This window comes from Hyaena hyaena, unplaced genomic scaffold (assembly GCF_003009895.1).
Source record: "Hyaena hyaena isolate Hyena2069 unplaced genomic scaffold, ASM300989v1 scaffold_5, whole genome shotgun sequence".
In the NCBI taxonomy this organism is placed as follows: Eukaryota; Metazoa; Chordata; class Mammalia; order Carnivora; family Hyaenidae; genus Hyaena; species Hyaena hyaena.
The window spans coordinates 8934288-8949353 of record NW_024080637.1 but is presented as its reverse complement, the minus strand read 5'-3'; positions in this window follow the sequence as shown (position 1 = coordinate 8949353).

Sequence of the window (15066 nt, the reverse complement as noted above, 5' to 3'; positions counted from 1 at the left end):
ACAAATCAGTAGACTATAGATGTGGAGAAATGGGCACCCTCCTACACTGTTGGTGGGAATGTAAACTGGTGCAGCCGCTCTGGAATACAATGTGGAGGGTCCTCAGAAACTGAACAATAGAATTCCCCTATGACCCAGCAATAGCACTGCTAGGAATTTACCCAAGGGATACAGGAGTGCTGATGCATAGGGACGCATGTACCCCAATGTTCATAACAGCACTTTCAACAATAGCCAAATCATGGAAAGACACTAAATGCCCATCAACTGACGAATGGATCAAGAAGATGTGGTTTATTTATTCAATGGAATACTACATGGCAATGAGAAAGAATGAAATCTGGCCATTTGTAGCAACGTGGATGGAACTTGAGGGTATTATGCTAAGTGAAATAAGTCAGGCAGCGAAAGATACCATAGTTTTCACTCATATGTGGAACAGGAGAAACTTAACAGAGGACCATAGGGGAGGGGAAGGGGAAAAAACGGTTAAGGAGAGGGAGGGAGGCAAGCCACAAGAGACTCTTAAATACTGAGAACAAACTGAGGGTTGATGGGGGGTAGGGGAGAGGGGAAAATGGGTGATGGGCATGGAGGAGGGCACTTGTTGGGATGAGCACTGAGTGTTATCTGGAAACCATCTTGACAATAAACTACATAAAATAAAATAAAATAAAATAGCACTATAAAGTGTGCTCCATGGGCTGTGGGTTCCCAATACACTTATCAAGTACCTAAGGGTTTACAGAGAGCACCTACCATGTGCCAGGCACTCTGCTTTACAAATACTATCTCAGTTCAACCTCATAATACTTAGGTGAGTTAGATATTCTAATCTCATTGAGGAAACTGAGATTGAACAGATTAGGTCACTGTTTCAAGTTCAAGATCTAGTGTATGGCACTGCTGGGATTCTAATTTAGATCTGACTCCAAAGCCCATCTTCCTTACATTACACTAGGCTGTATCCTTTCTTATTCCCAACTGTGTCACCTTGGTCAAGTTACTTAATTTATGTGACCATCTATTTCCTCATCAATAAAATGGGGATATTAGTACTTAATTCATGGGATTATTATAGGTTTGAGCAATCATGTGGTAGAAGAGCCTATTCAGTAAACATAGCAGGTACATACTTTTGGTTTCATGTGAATCTAAATCTACACATGTGAAAAAATATATAATTATCAACTTTAGTTGCCTGTAATGAACAGGATCTCTCGTGAGATTCTATTCTGTTGGCAAGTATTCCTGGTTCAAATTTTGAAGACATAGGGCCTTGAGGGAAACAACATTTATTCTCTAAGAAAACAGAGCAAGTCAATGTACTTCAGAGATGAGAAAGAGCCTGCACTCAACCTAGTCATAAAATTAATAAGTGCTCAATAAAAAGATCTGAGTATGTGTCTCAGAAGCTTAAGAATTTCTTTAAGGCCAGGGCATTTAACATATAGTCTTATTTAATCCCACCATAATTTTAAGAGGTAGGTGTTCTTATGACCTCCATTTTTCAGGCCCAGAGAGTTTAAGTGATCTGCCTAAGGTCACACAACTAATTTGATTTATAGAAGGAACTGGAGCCCAATTTTACTCTATTGCACCAAACTTTCAGCTGTGTGCAATCTGGCAAGTCTACCAGCAAGTTAACCTGCTTTGCAACTTCAGGGCTTTTTGGATGGAAACTTACTCTCAGGTCAGACACCCTCCTGATATCTTGCCCATTCATTGTTCTTAGGAGAGAAAAATCAGTTCTACAGGCATTGGCACAATTTAGGGAGAATGCTGGCTAGAATGGTACTTCCCCATATAATAGTACTTATAAATACCAACAGTAAATACAAACAATACAAATAAATACAAATAATACAGATAAATAATACCATGTGAGAAATGCAGGAACAAGAATAATAACTAATTTTTGTACAGATTATAAGAGATATGACTTATAAGAGATATGATTTATATCTATTACCCAATTCTCCACATATCGCCCCTTTAAGAAAGGTTATTATCATTGCCACTTCACAGATGAAGAAACCGAGGCTTAAATAAGTTTTATTTATTTTAAGTATTTATTTATTTTATTCATTTATTATGAAGTGGACATATATTGTTTTTGTGTTCTCCCAGCCTCCATTCTTCCTTTTGGTAATGGCATCCTGCATTTCCTTTAGAGATCAAGTATCTTCCATCATAGCAACAATGATTAGATTAACATCAACACATGGCACAACAGATCTTTGAATGTCAAGCTTGAAACGTTTCTTTAGGCTTTTGTTCAAACTGTTAAGAGACAGGAACTCTGTCTGGAGTCCAAAGTCAGTGGCTACTACCACAAGAAATACTATGTTATGTATAAAAATTAAACCTGCAGAAGAAAATTTAGCCTAGCCAGTGGAAAGAAGAAATGGAAATTTAATATAAAAAGAAATGTATAGTAAATGGATGGTGGGACTAAATCTTAATATATAGTAATTACATTAAATGCAAATAAGCTAACCTCACCAATTGAATTTCTAAAAATTACATCCAATAATAAATGGCTACAAGAGTCACACTTAAAACATGAAATGATAAGGGTTGCCTGGGTGGCTCAGTAGGTTAGGCGTTCGACTCTTGATCTTGGCTCACTCAGGTAACGATCGCATGGTTCATGAGTTAGAGCCCTATGTCCAGCTCCATACTGATAGTACAGAGCCTGCTTGGGATTTTCTCTCTGCCCTTCCTCTGCTTGTTTTTTCTCTCTCTCAAAATAAATAAATTAACATTAAAAAGGGAAAAAGACCTAAAAAGATACGAAAATTAGAAATAAAAAGTTGAAAAGAGATACACCAGAAAAATATGAACTGGGTTTTGATCTTAATTCCATCAAAAAGAAATTTTAGTCTCAAAAGGTAAAAAGTGATAAAAATAATTATATATCCATAAAAGAAACAATAAGCAAACCCATAGGTGCGCTTAATTATATAGTATTAAAATATACAGAACTGCATAGAGAAATAGATGCATAATTATAGCTGCAGATTTTAATCTCTCTCAGAAACTGATCTATCAAGGCTGGAATACTATAATTACCATATTTTAACAATTCTACATCTTATACAAGGCTGGACTCTGGGAGAATTAAAGACATAATAAATATTAAAAATGATTTTTAGGAGCACCTAGGTGGCTCAGTCAGTTAAGCAACTGACTTAGGCTCAGGTCATGATCTCATAGTTCCTGGATTCGAGCCCTGCGTCAGGCTCTGTGCTGGCAGCTAGCTCAGAGCCTGGAGCCTGCTTCAGATTCTTTGTCTCCCTCTCTCTCTGACCCTCCCCTGCTCACGCTGTCTGTCTCTCTCTCTCAGAAATAAATAAAACATTTAAAAAATAATTTTTAAAAGTAGTAAACTATTATAGTTTGTGAGGAGTAGAGAAAGGCAAAACTTCAACATCACAGACTACAACACAATAATCTTGATGAATAATAAGGATTCCTATTCAACAAAAAACTGTGGACAAAGTAGCCAGATCAGAAAATGGGAGAAGATATTTGAAATCCTTCGTATACAAAACTTTTGCAAATAAGGAAAAGGACAGTAATCTCTAGAGAAAAATAAGCAAATATGAACAGAGAAGAAAACCAAAAATCAAAAGGCATATGGAGAAATGCTAAAAAAAAAAAATCAGAGAAATGTTCTTTAAAACAGCAATGTGCTATGGTTTTACATCTATTAAGCTATAAAAATTAGAATGTTTGATAATGCCTGCTGGTGGCTGGAACCCTTATGCCACGGTGGCAGGAGTATGGACTGCTATAGCCACTGTGGAAAGCAATCTGACACAAATTATGAGAATTATGAACTCACATACTCTCTGAGCCCACAGTCACTCCTGGGATATTTCCCAAAGAAATTCTTATGCAGACACACAAAGCATTAAAATATTAATTGCAGTATTATTTATGATGGCAAGGACTTAAAGACTACCTGTTTGGTGGTCTATCACTGGGGAATAGATAGCTAAACTGTAGTAAATTTTCTATTGTGAAATTACATAGCAGTCAGAAGCAATGGATTAGATGTATACACAGCAACATAAATGCATTTTAAAAACAGTGCTTAGTAAAAAATCTGAAGAAACACAATGAGATTTATTTGTTTATTTTTTACATAGTTTATTGTCAAGTTGGTTTCCATATAACACCCAGTGCTCATCCCAACAAGTGCCCTCCTCCATGCCCATCACCCCCCTTCCCCTCTCCCCCTCCCCCATCAGCCCTCAGTTTGCTCTCAGCATCCAAGAGTCTCTCATGGTTTGCCTCCCTCCCTCTCCCCAACTATTTTTCCCCTTCTTCTCCCCCATGGTCCTCCTTTAAGTTCCTCCTAATCTACATATTCATGCAAACATATGGTATCTGTCCTTCTCTGCCTGACTTATTTTGCTCAGCATAACATCCTCAAGTTCCAACCATGTTGCTACACATGGCCAGATTTCATTCTTTCTCAGAAATACAGTGAGATTAAAATACTGTACCATTTACATAAATTAAAATACATCTATATAAAACAAAAATTCACATTTCATATGAACATATACAAATGAAAAGATATGCACCAAATAGAACATAGTTGCCTTTGTAAAGAAAGAAATAGGGATAAAAGAGAAAAAATGAATAACAAATAAAACTTAAAAGTATAAACACTGGTGCACCTACGTGGCTCAGTCTGTTAAGCATCCAACTCTTGATTTCAACACAGGTGCTGATTTCACTATTGTGAGCACTAAGCATGGAGCCTACTTAGCATTCTCTCTCTCCCTCTCTCTGTTCCTGCACACTTGCTCATGCTCTCTCTTTCTCTCTCTCTCTCTCTCAAAGTAAACAAATAAACATTTTTAAAAGTATTATCAGTGACCTAAGATGATAAAATGCCATGTACTGAGGAGTGTGATTAACTAAAACCTCTACACCTAAAGTCAAACCAACCAATCAACAAATGAACATAAAGCTGGAAGGAAAGATGTCAGTATTGTATAGTTGCCGCTGGATTTGGGGATAATGAGAAATTTTTATATTCTTCTTAATACATTTGAAGACTCAAAAATTTTTACATTGAGCACCTGTTACTTTCTAAAATAAAATATATAATCATATTTTTAAGTTTATTTATTAATTTTGAGAGAGAGAGAGAGTGCATAAGCAGGAGGGACAGAGAGAGAGAGAGAGAGAGAGAGAGAGAGAATCCTAAGCAGGCTCTACACTTCCAGCACAGAACCCAATTTTGGGCTGGATCCCAGGAATGATAAGATCATGACCTGAACTAAAATCAAGACTTGGACACTTTACTGACCAATTTTTTTTTTTTTAAAAACCCTCATCTAGAGATTTATGTTTCAATGGTAGAATGGTGGTATTCAAAAGACAAGACCTGAAAGGAAATACAAAAAATTTCAAATTCTGTGCAGAATGGATGGAGCTGTGCATGCATCTTCCCTTGTTAAATTACCTTAGTTTTTGAAATAATATTTCTACAATCTATTTAAATAAAGACAAAAGGAAATTTAACAAAGGTAAAAGCAACAGCTTAGAAAAAAAATTTTATATATATTTTAAAGTAAGCTCTGAGCCCAACATGGGGCTAGGCTTGATTGAACTCACAACCGTGAGATCAAGAGTTGAATGCCCCACGCCTGGGTGGCTCAGTCGGTTGAGTGTCCAACATCGGCTCAGGTCATGATCTCACAGTTCGCGGGTTCGAGCCCCGCGTCGGGCTCTGTGCTGACTGCCAGCTCAGAGCCTGGAGCCGGTTTCAGATTCTGTATCTCCCTCTCTCTCTGACCCTCTCTGCTCACACTGTCTCTCTCTCTCTCTCTCTCTCAGAAATAAATAAAACATTAAAAAAATAAAAGAGTTGTATGCCCCAAGGCAGCAGCTTTAAAAAATATTTAAATAGATCCTTACTGTTTATTCTCCACCACCATCCCCAATTTTGTGTGAAAATCAGTATCTTTATCTGGTAATATTTGAAAATACATAACAATTGGTAGAGCATATAAATAACCAATTAGAACAGATGTTGGCAGTAGATGAGATGCTCGCATCAGACTGGAATGCCGAAAATATAGATTACCCACAAGCCAGTCCTCTAGCCTTAACACAGTGTTCAGACACGGGCATCTAAAGCCTTGCCCTTTTTCACAATGGGAAGACTCTTATGTTATAGAAAGAGGAATAAAAATGAAGTGTGCCTAAAAAAGCCATTCCATAAAATGCCACTTTGGCATAAAGATTATTTTGAGTGAAAAGCACTTGAAAAATAGCAGATACAATAGGAATACTCTGAGCTCTTTTCTTCCTGAAAAACAGGAGATACAACTCCCGTGTGAGAGCTGCCCTTGAGCTCCCAGGAGAAAAGAGACACTCTTATCAAGGATGTAAAGTTGAGATTAAGAGGATTCTGTACAAACAGAACTTGTTAAAATAATTCTTATCTTCCTATAGCCTCCCTGTACATTTTAGTTATTTTTCCACAATTGACTCTCTGTTCAGCCTATTATAAAAGCATTTAAACTTTGCCCCTTCTTTGGGTCTTCATTTCCTTGAGAGGGCTCCTATGTCACATAAAAATCTGTATTAAGTATATTTGTATGCTTTTCTCCTGTTAATCTGTATTGTGTCTGTTAAATTTTCAGGCTCAACCAAAAGACCCTAAAGGGTAGAGGCAAAGTTTTGCCTCTCTACTAAGGCCAGTTTTGCAAGTCAGAATATTCCGAAGACTATAAGGCTCAGAAACTACACTAGTCACCAACCTATAAGAAAAAAGAAGGAGGAATACTTGCTACTCCTTCCTGACTCACCACTCAAATCCTGTTATTTGGGTGCCCTAATCTTTGACCCTGAAATTTGGTCCACTCATCTCCTTCTCCATCAGACAGACTCTTACACATTCTTCAATATCTGGCTCAAAAGTGACTTCCTTCATGAAATCTTCCCTGAAAACACCAGCCAGGGTTTTGTTCAGTCCTTCAACTAATATTTATTAAGCACCTATGGTGTTCTAGACCCATATTATATTTGTATCCCTGTGCTATCACATGATGGCTGTGCCTGGCTTGACTCCCTATATAGATTGGGATTAGTCCTTGGTGTACTTCTAGTAAAACAAAGGTAGGAAGGAGTCAGTATTTAATCCTCACATCTATGTTTGCAGTAGGTCCTGTTATTAACCCTGTCTCACAAATGTGAAGAATGAGGCCCAGGAAAGTTAGATCATCTGCCCAAGATAATACAGCTGACAAGTAAACAGTTATGAATCAAGCACAGTGGCCTCAAATGGCTGGCAAACACACTAACTGTATCACTTCTGAAAATGAAAAGGCTATCATACTGAACTCAATTGCTTGTCTGTATGTTTGGTTTTTTGGGACATTTCTGAAAAGAGGAAAATGACTTTTTGCTTATTTATCTTAAAATGGTATTTATTCTGTGTGGAATGCCTACTATCTGTATTCAATATAATGGATATTCACTCACTCATTCAACAGCCTAGTACAATGAAAGGATAAGCTTTGGAATCAAACTTGAGTTCAGATACTGGCCCTGTCCCTTACCAGCAGCTTGACCCTAAGCAAATGACTTGCTTGTTCTAAGCAGTTTCTGCATCTGTAAAATGAAGATAATAATGATACAATTGCTGCTAAGAGGATTAAATGAGCACACTGAAGGAACTCCTCAAATTTATGGGATGTGCTTTGCAATATGTAAAGAGGTATGTGAATGCCCATGATAATGTTGTTATGAGCAGCTGGTAAGGAAAGATAAGACCAGCAAACCTGCAAATGAGTAAAATTATTTAAAAATTAGGGCACAAAACAACAGAGAAGCAAAAGGGCTTTCACAAAGTAACTTTTTTATGTTAAGAGGAAGTCTGATTTTGTTTTTAAGTGCTTACTACATCTGTAAGAAGAAAACATCATCACCCACAGGTACAACCATCAGAACTACTCAGTAATATAGATATTTATTTATTATTTTAGAGAAAGAGAGCATGTGAGCAGGGGAGAGAGGCAGAGGGAGCGAGAAGGAATCCCAAGCAGTCTCCACGCTCAGTGTGGAGCCTGATGCAGGGCTCCATCCCGTGACGCTGGGATCATGATCTGAGCTGAAATCTAGAGTTAAACACTCAACCAACTGAGCCACTCAGCTGCTTCAAGTAAAAAAGTTATTTAAACAAAATAAAATTCCCTGGATTACTAAAATAAATTGAAAGTGAAGATCAAGTTTATACAGAAGTAATAACCAACAATTACTTTCATAAACACTGTGAAAATGATAGTAGGAATAGTGGCTATTTGTTGAGTATATATTTATATCAGGAACTGTACACACATGGCTTATTTAATCCTGACAACAAGCTCATGAAATAGGAATTCTCACTCCCTTTCCATCGACAAGGAAATAGGAGCCCCAAAAGGCTGATGTGACTTTCCCTAGGTCATACAAAGGAGGTAGAATAGAAAAACAAATCCAAAGTTTGTTCAAAAAAGCGCAAGTAGGGGTACCTGGGTGGCTCAGTTGGTTGAGTGCATGACTCTTGATTTTGGCTCAGGTCATGATCCGAGGGCCATGGAATCGAGCCCCACATTAGGTTCCATACTCAGTATGGAACCGGCTTATTTCTTTCCTTCCCTCCCTCTGCCCTTCTCCCCCACCCCAATCTCTTTCTCTCTCTCTAAAAAACAAATTTTTAAAAATTAAATTAAATTAGAGGTGCCTGCGTGGCTCAGTTGGTTAAGTGTCTGACTTCAGCTCAGATCATGATCTCACAGTTCTTGGGTTTGAGCCCTGTGTTAGGCTCTGTGCTTTGAATCCTGTGTCTCCCTCTCTCTCTATACCCCTCCCCCACTCATTCTCTCTCTCTCTCTCTCTCTCTATTAAAAAATTTCTACATCAAATTAAGTTAATAGCATCTTTTTTAAAAGAGCAAGTAATTTTGCTCTCCAGATTTTGCCAACTTCATGAACATTTTTCCTTATAAGCAACATCATTTGCCTCTGAATGCAAGGGTTTTTTTTTTTTTTAAACCAGGTTACAGTTCATGCTTCTGGTCAACACAGACTTCTTCATTTTTACCCAGAAACGCACTTTCAGCATCATCTTCCTTCCGCTGCTGGTCATTTCCTGGGTCCTCAGCAGAATCCTCTTCACTTCCCTCTTCTTCAACTCCCCAGATGTCATCTTCCCATTCCTTCTCCTTTTCTTTTTTCTTCTTGGCTTCTCCTGCCTGTTTTCTTTTGTCCATATTTATATGGTTCTCTCCATTGCTTCTCTTTGTCCTATTGAGAATGTGGAATTTCAAAATAATTTACAGATGGTATAAACAAAGTTAACGCACTTTAGAAATGTCTGGTGTCTTCCCACACTCTTAAAAGATTTCTGGGATGGTGTTTGTTTACATACACATTTTCAGAATGTGTGTGGTGGAGAAAACTCCGTGTATGTGTGTAATTTGTTCATAAATAAAATTGGTTCAGATTCAGTCATCTTGAACTGAATGCCTGCAGCATTGCTAAGCATAGTGTTAAACAGTATATACACATTATTTCTATTCCTCACAACAATGTATGAGGTCAATGTTACTAGTCCCACTTCCTAGATGAGGGATCTGAGGTTTGGGCTGATTAAATGACTTGCCCAAGCTGTATAGCTAGTGAGTGGTAGAACCAGAATTAGAAACACAGGTTTTCTTCATTTGAGTCTTGTCCTGTCTCTGCTATATCCAGTAACACAATCTTAGGGAACTCTTTGAATTTGCTTTTGACCTGTGATCAGTACAAACTTGAATGAAGTCAGAAACGAGACTCCTTCTATGTTCTCCAATGTGTTCATCTAGGTCCCAGAATTTGATCCCTAAAGCCAATTTCATAGATTTTCCTACTCAGAGGGTCATTAAGGAAGGGACACAGTCCACATTCCTCTAGGGATTTAATCTTCATCTAGAGCCTCTGGGCCAAGTGGTCTTTTACCCAGTTTGGGGAGATAAGGCTAGATTGAGAACCTGCATGTCCAGTAGGTGGCCTTCTAGAATCCTTCTGAGAGGAAATGCTTGACATCTTGTTGTGTTTCCCACATTATCAGAGGCAAAAAGATTCTCTTTCAATCAGGCTTTCATTTTCGTATGTCTGGGAAGCACTGGCTACAATTGAGGTCTCGATTTCTCCCCTTCCTCTCATTGCTGTACTCACTTGTCAGGATCTACACTCCTTTCTTTACCAAAACTCCTCTTACCAAAGGTAACCAGAGACCTCCAGTTCCACCAATTCCTCAAATCCACTTGAACCTACAACAATCCATTGAGCCTATCTATTTCTCATTAGACCTCAACCAGCTCATGTCCTCCCTTTTCTCCTTTCTTTATGTTTAAATGATTGCTCTCTTGCAAACATCTTCAATTCCCTTGCCCTTCCTTAGTTAGGCAAGCCCTTAACTCTGGTTAAATTCAACTCTACATGCCTGGATTTAAGCAGAGAAAATAGCTAGAAAAAAAAACAATAAAAGAGCAAGTAATTTTGTACAACTAGCAAGTAAGCTAGTTGTTCTCATTTTAAACTCATTAATCTAAACTCAGGTGAGCCCTTAGGTGCTAGCCAGTGAGCCCTTTGTATTTCTGTGGTTGATTCATTCTCCTTTTCCTTGGATAACTATTTCTCACCTTCTTTTCCTCCTCAAACCTCCAACACGTCTTTCCCAATCTCAAGTTAAGTTGTTGGCCTTACATTCTATTTCGCAATCAGAAGAAACTTTCCACACGTTCTGCGGAAGCCATGGAGTTGTGCCACTTGGATTTCCCTTGCAGAAGAACCTGTTGGTCATTTGTAGCTGTAGCACCTGGGGATCCACTGCAGCATTTGAACCTGGGACATGAAATCGTTAAGCATGGAGGTGGTGCTAGGGTCTGGCCATTTCTTTCTTTCTTTCTTTTTTTTTAAACAGAGGACTTGTTTTTAATCCTAACAGATTACATGTAAAACTCTACGCAAATACATTTTTTTCCTTAAATAGTTTATTGCCAAGTTGGTTTCCATATAACATCCAGTGCTCATCCCAACAAGTGCCCTCCCCCATACCCATCACCCCCCCTTCCCCTCTCCCTCACCCCCATCAGCTCTCAGATTGTTCTCAGCATTCAAGAGTCTCTCATGGTTTGCCTCCCTCTCCCCAATGATTTTTCCCCTTCTTCTCCCCCATGATCCTCCGTTAAGTTCCTCCTAATCCACCTATTCGTGCAAACATATGGTATCTTTCCTTGTCTGCCTGACTTATTTCGCTCAGCCTAACACCCTCGAGTTCCATCCATGTTGCTACACATGGCCAGATTTCATTCTTTCTCATTGCTATGTAGTATTCCATTGTATAGATAAACCACATCTTCTTGATCCATTTGTCCGTTGATGGACACTTAGGCTCTTTCCGTGTTTTGGTTATTGTTGAGAGTGCTGCTATGAACATTGGGGTACATGTATGCATCAGCACTCCTGTATCCCTTGGGTAAATTCCTAGTAGTGCTATTGCTGGGTCATAGGGGAGTTCTATTGTTAATTTTTTGAGGAACCTCCACAGTTTTCCAGAGGGGCTGTACCAGTTTACATTCCCACCAACAGTGTAGGAGGGTGCCCGTTTCTCCACATCCTCGCCAGCATCTAGAGTTCTCTGATTTGCTCATTTTAGCCACTCTGACTGGCGTGAGGTGGTATCTCAGTGTCGTTTGGATTTGTATTTCCCTGATGAGGAGGGATGCTGAGCATCGTTTCATGTGTCTGTTGGCCATCTGGATGTCCTCTTTGGAGAAATGATGTGCATATCTTCTGCCCTTTTCTTTACTGGGTTGTTTCTCGGGTGTGGGGTTTGGTGAGTTCCTTATAGATTCTGGATATTAACCCTTTATCTGATATGTCATTTGCAACTATCTTTTCCCATTTCGGTTTGTTGCCTATTAGTTTTATGGGTTGTTTGCCGTGCAGAAGCTTTTAATCTTGAGGAGGTCCCAAAAGTTTATTTTTGCTCTCGATTCTTTTGCTTTTGGGTATGTGTCAAGTAAGAAGTGGCTGCGGTGGAGGTCAAGGAGGTTGTTTCCAGCTTTCTCCTCTAGGGTTTTGATGGTTTCCTGTCTCACATTCAGGTCCTTTATCCATTTTGAGTTTATTTTTGTTCATGGTGTGAGAAAATGATCTGGTTTCATTCTTCTGCATATTGGTGTTCAGTTCTCCCAGCGCCATCTGTTAAAGAGGCTGTCTTTTTTCCATTGGATACTTTATCCTGCTTTGTCAAAGATTAGTTGGCCATACATTTATGGGTCCAATTCTGAGTTCTCTATTCTATTCCATTGGTGTATGTGTCTGTTTTTGTGCCAATACCATACTGTCTTCATCATGACAGCTTTGTAGTAGAGGCTAAAGTCTGGGATGGTGATCCCTCCCGTTTTGGTTTTCTTCAATATTATTTTGGCTATTTAGGGTCTTTTATGGTTCCATACAAATTTTAGGATAGTTTGTTCTAGTTTTGAGAAGTATGCTGGTGCAATTTTGATTGGGATTGGATTGAATGTGTAGATTGCTTTGGGTAGTAATGACATTTTAACAATATTTATTCTTCCAATCCATGAGCATGAAATGTTTTCCATTTCTTTGTGTCTTCAATTTCCTTCCTAAGTTTTCTATAGTTTTCATCATACAGATCTCTTATATCCTTGGTTAGGTTTATTCCTAGGTATTTTATGTTTTTTTGTGCAATTGTGAATGGGATCAGTTTCTTGATTTCTCTTTCTGTTGCTTCATTGTTGGTGTATAAGAATGCAACCGATTTCTGTACATTGATTTTGTACCCTGCAACTTGGCTGAATTCTTGCATCAGTTCTAGTAGGTTTCTGGTGGAGTCTGTCGGGTTTTCTATGTAGAGTATCATGTCATCTGCGAAAAGTGAAAGTTTGACTTCTTCTTTGCCAATTCTGATGCCTTTGATTTCCTTTTGTTGTCTGATGGCTGATGCTAGGACTTCCAGCACTATGTTAAACAACAGTGGTGAGAGTGGACATCCCTGTCGTGTTCCTGATCTCAGGGGGAAAGCTCTCAGTTTTTCCCCGTTGAGGATGATGTTAGCTGAGGGCTTCTCCTAGATGGCTTTTATGATGTTTAAGTAGGTTCCTTCTATTCCGACACTCTCGGGGGTCTTTACTAAGAAGGGATGCTGTATTTTGTCAAATGCTTTTTCTGCATCTATTGACAGGATCATATGATTTTTATCTTTTCTTTTGTTAATGTGATGTATCACATTGATTGATTCGTGGATACTGAACCAGCCCTGTAACCCAGGAATGAATCCCACTTGATCTTGGTGGATAATTCTTTTATGTGCTGTTGAATTCGATTTGCAAGTATCTTGTTGAGGATTTTTGCATCTGTATTCATCAAGAATATTGGCCTGTAGTTCTCTTTTTTTGCTGGGTCTCTGTCTGGCTTGGGAATCAAAGTGATGCTGGCTTCATAGAATGAGTCCAGAAGTTTTCCTTCGATTTCTATTTTTTGAAATAACTTGATAAGAATGGGTATTAGTTCTGTTTTAAATGTCTGGTGGAATTCCCCAGGAAAGCCATCTGGCCCAGGCTCTTATTTGTTGGGAGGTTTTTGATAACTGTTTCAATTTCTTCACTAGTTATGGGTCTGTTAAGATTTTCTATCTCTTCCAGTGTGAATTTTGGTAGTGTGTGTTTGGGAATGTGTCCATTTCTTCTAAGTTGTCCAGTTTGTTGGCATATAGTTTTTCACAGTATTTCCTGATAATTACTCATATTTCTGAGGGGTTGGTTGTAATAAGTCCATTTTCATTCGTGATTTTGTCTATTTGGATGCTCTCTCTTTTCTTTTTGAGAAGCTTGGCTAGAGGTTTGTCAATTTTGTTTATTTTTTCAAAAAACCAACTCTTGGTTTCAGCGATCTGTTCAACTGATTTTTTTGGGGGTGGGGAGGGATTCTATATTGTTTATTTCTGCCCTGATTTTTATTATTTCTCTTCTCCTACTGGGTTTGGGGTGCTCTTGTTGCTCTCCTTCTAGTTCCTTTAGGTGTGCTGTTAGATTTTGTATTTGCACTTTTTCTAATTTATTGAAATAGGCCTGGAGAGCAATGTACTTTCCTCTTAGGACTGCCTTTACCGCATCCCATAGAGTTTGAATTGTTATGTTTTCATTTTCATTTGTTTCCATATATTTTTTAAATCTTCTCTAATTGCCGGATTGGCCCATTCATTCTTTAGTAGGATGTTCTTTAACCTCCATGTTTTTGGAGGTTTTCCACACTTTTTCTGGAAAATGGTCGATTTCAAGTTTTATGGCATTGTGATCTGAAAGTGCGCATGGTATGATCTCCCTTCTTTTATATTTATTGAGGGCTGCTTTATGTCCCAGTATGTGATCTATCTTGGAAAATGTGCCATGCGCACTTGAGAAGAAAGTGAATTCCATGGAGGTCTGGCTATTTCTAACAGAGGACTTCTCTACAGGCAGTCTTTCCACTGGAGCCCTGTTGGGTAAGTGAGTCTTTCTCAGAGCTGTGCTGCACTCACAGCAATTCTTACCCAATTCTTCTTTTCCCTTCTTCTTTTACAGGTGCCAGACTTTTCTGCCTATTTCTTTACCCTCCACCCTTAATATCTCCCAAACTTTATTCCCAATTAATATCCTACATTTCTAGCTTCATCTTGGGATCTGATTCCTAAAGAATCCAAATAACAAATATCCCTCACTACCATATGTATTTGTTTTTATTCTCATATTGTTATTTTTTATATCAGCAATCATGGATAAAATATCCATACTCATATGGGGAGCCAATTCATCTTCTTAGGCACTAAATCTCACCCATTCTCATATTCTCAAGAGTATTGCTCCAGAAATTCTCCTCTGTATCTCCTATGTTGGTTTCTCTCTTCATTGGATCATACTCATTAGCATACAAGTAGGTAGGAGGAAATCTCTCTTTCTCTGTTCTTTTTCCTTTCTTTCTTGAGCCCATTTACCCCCTATATCTCTCA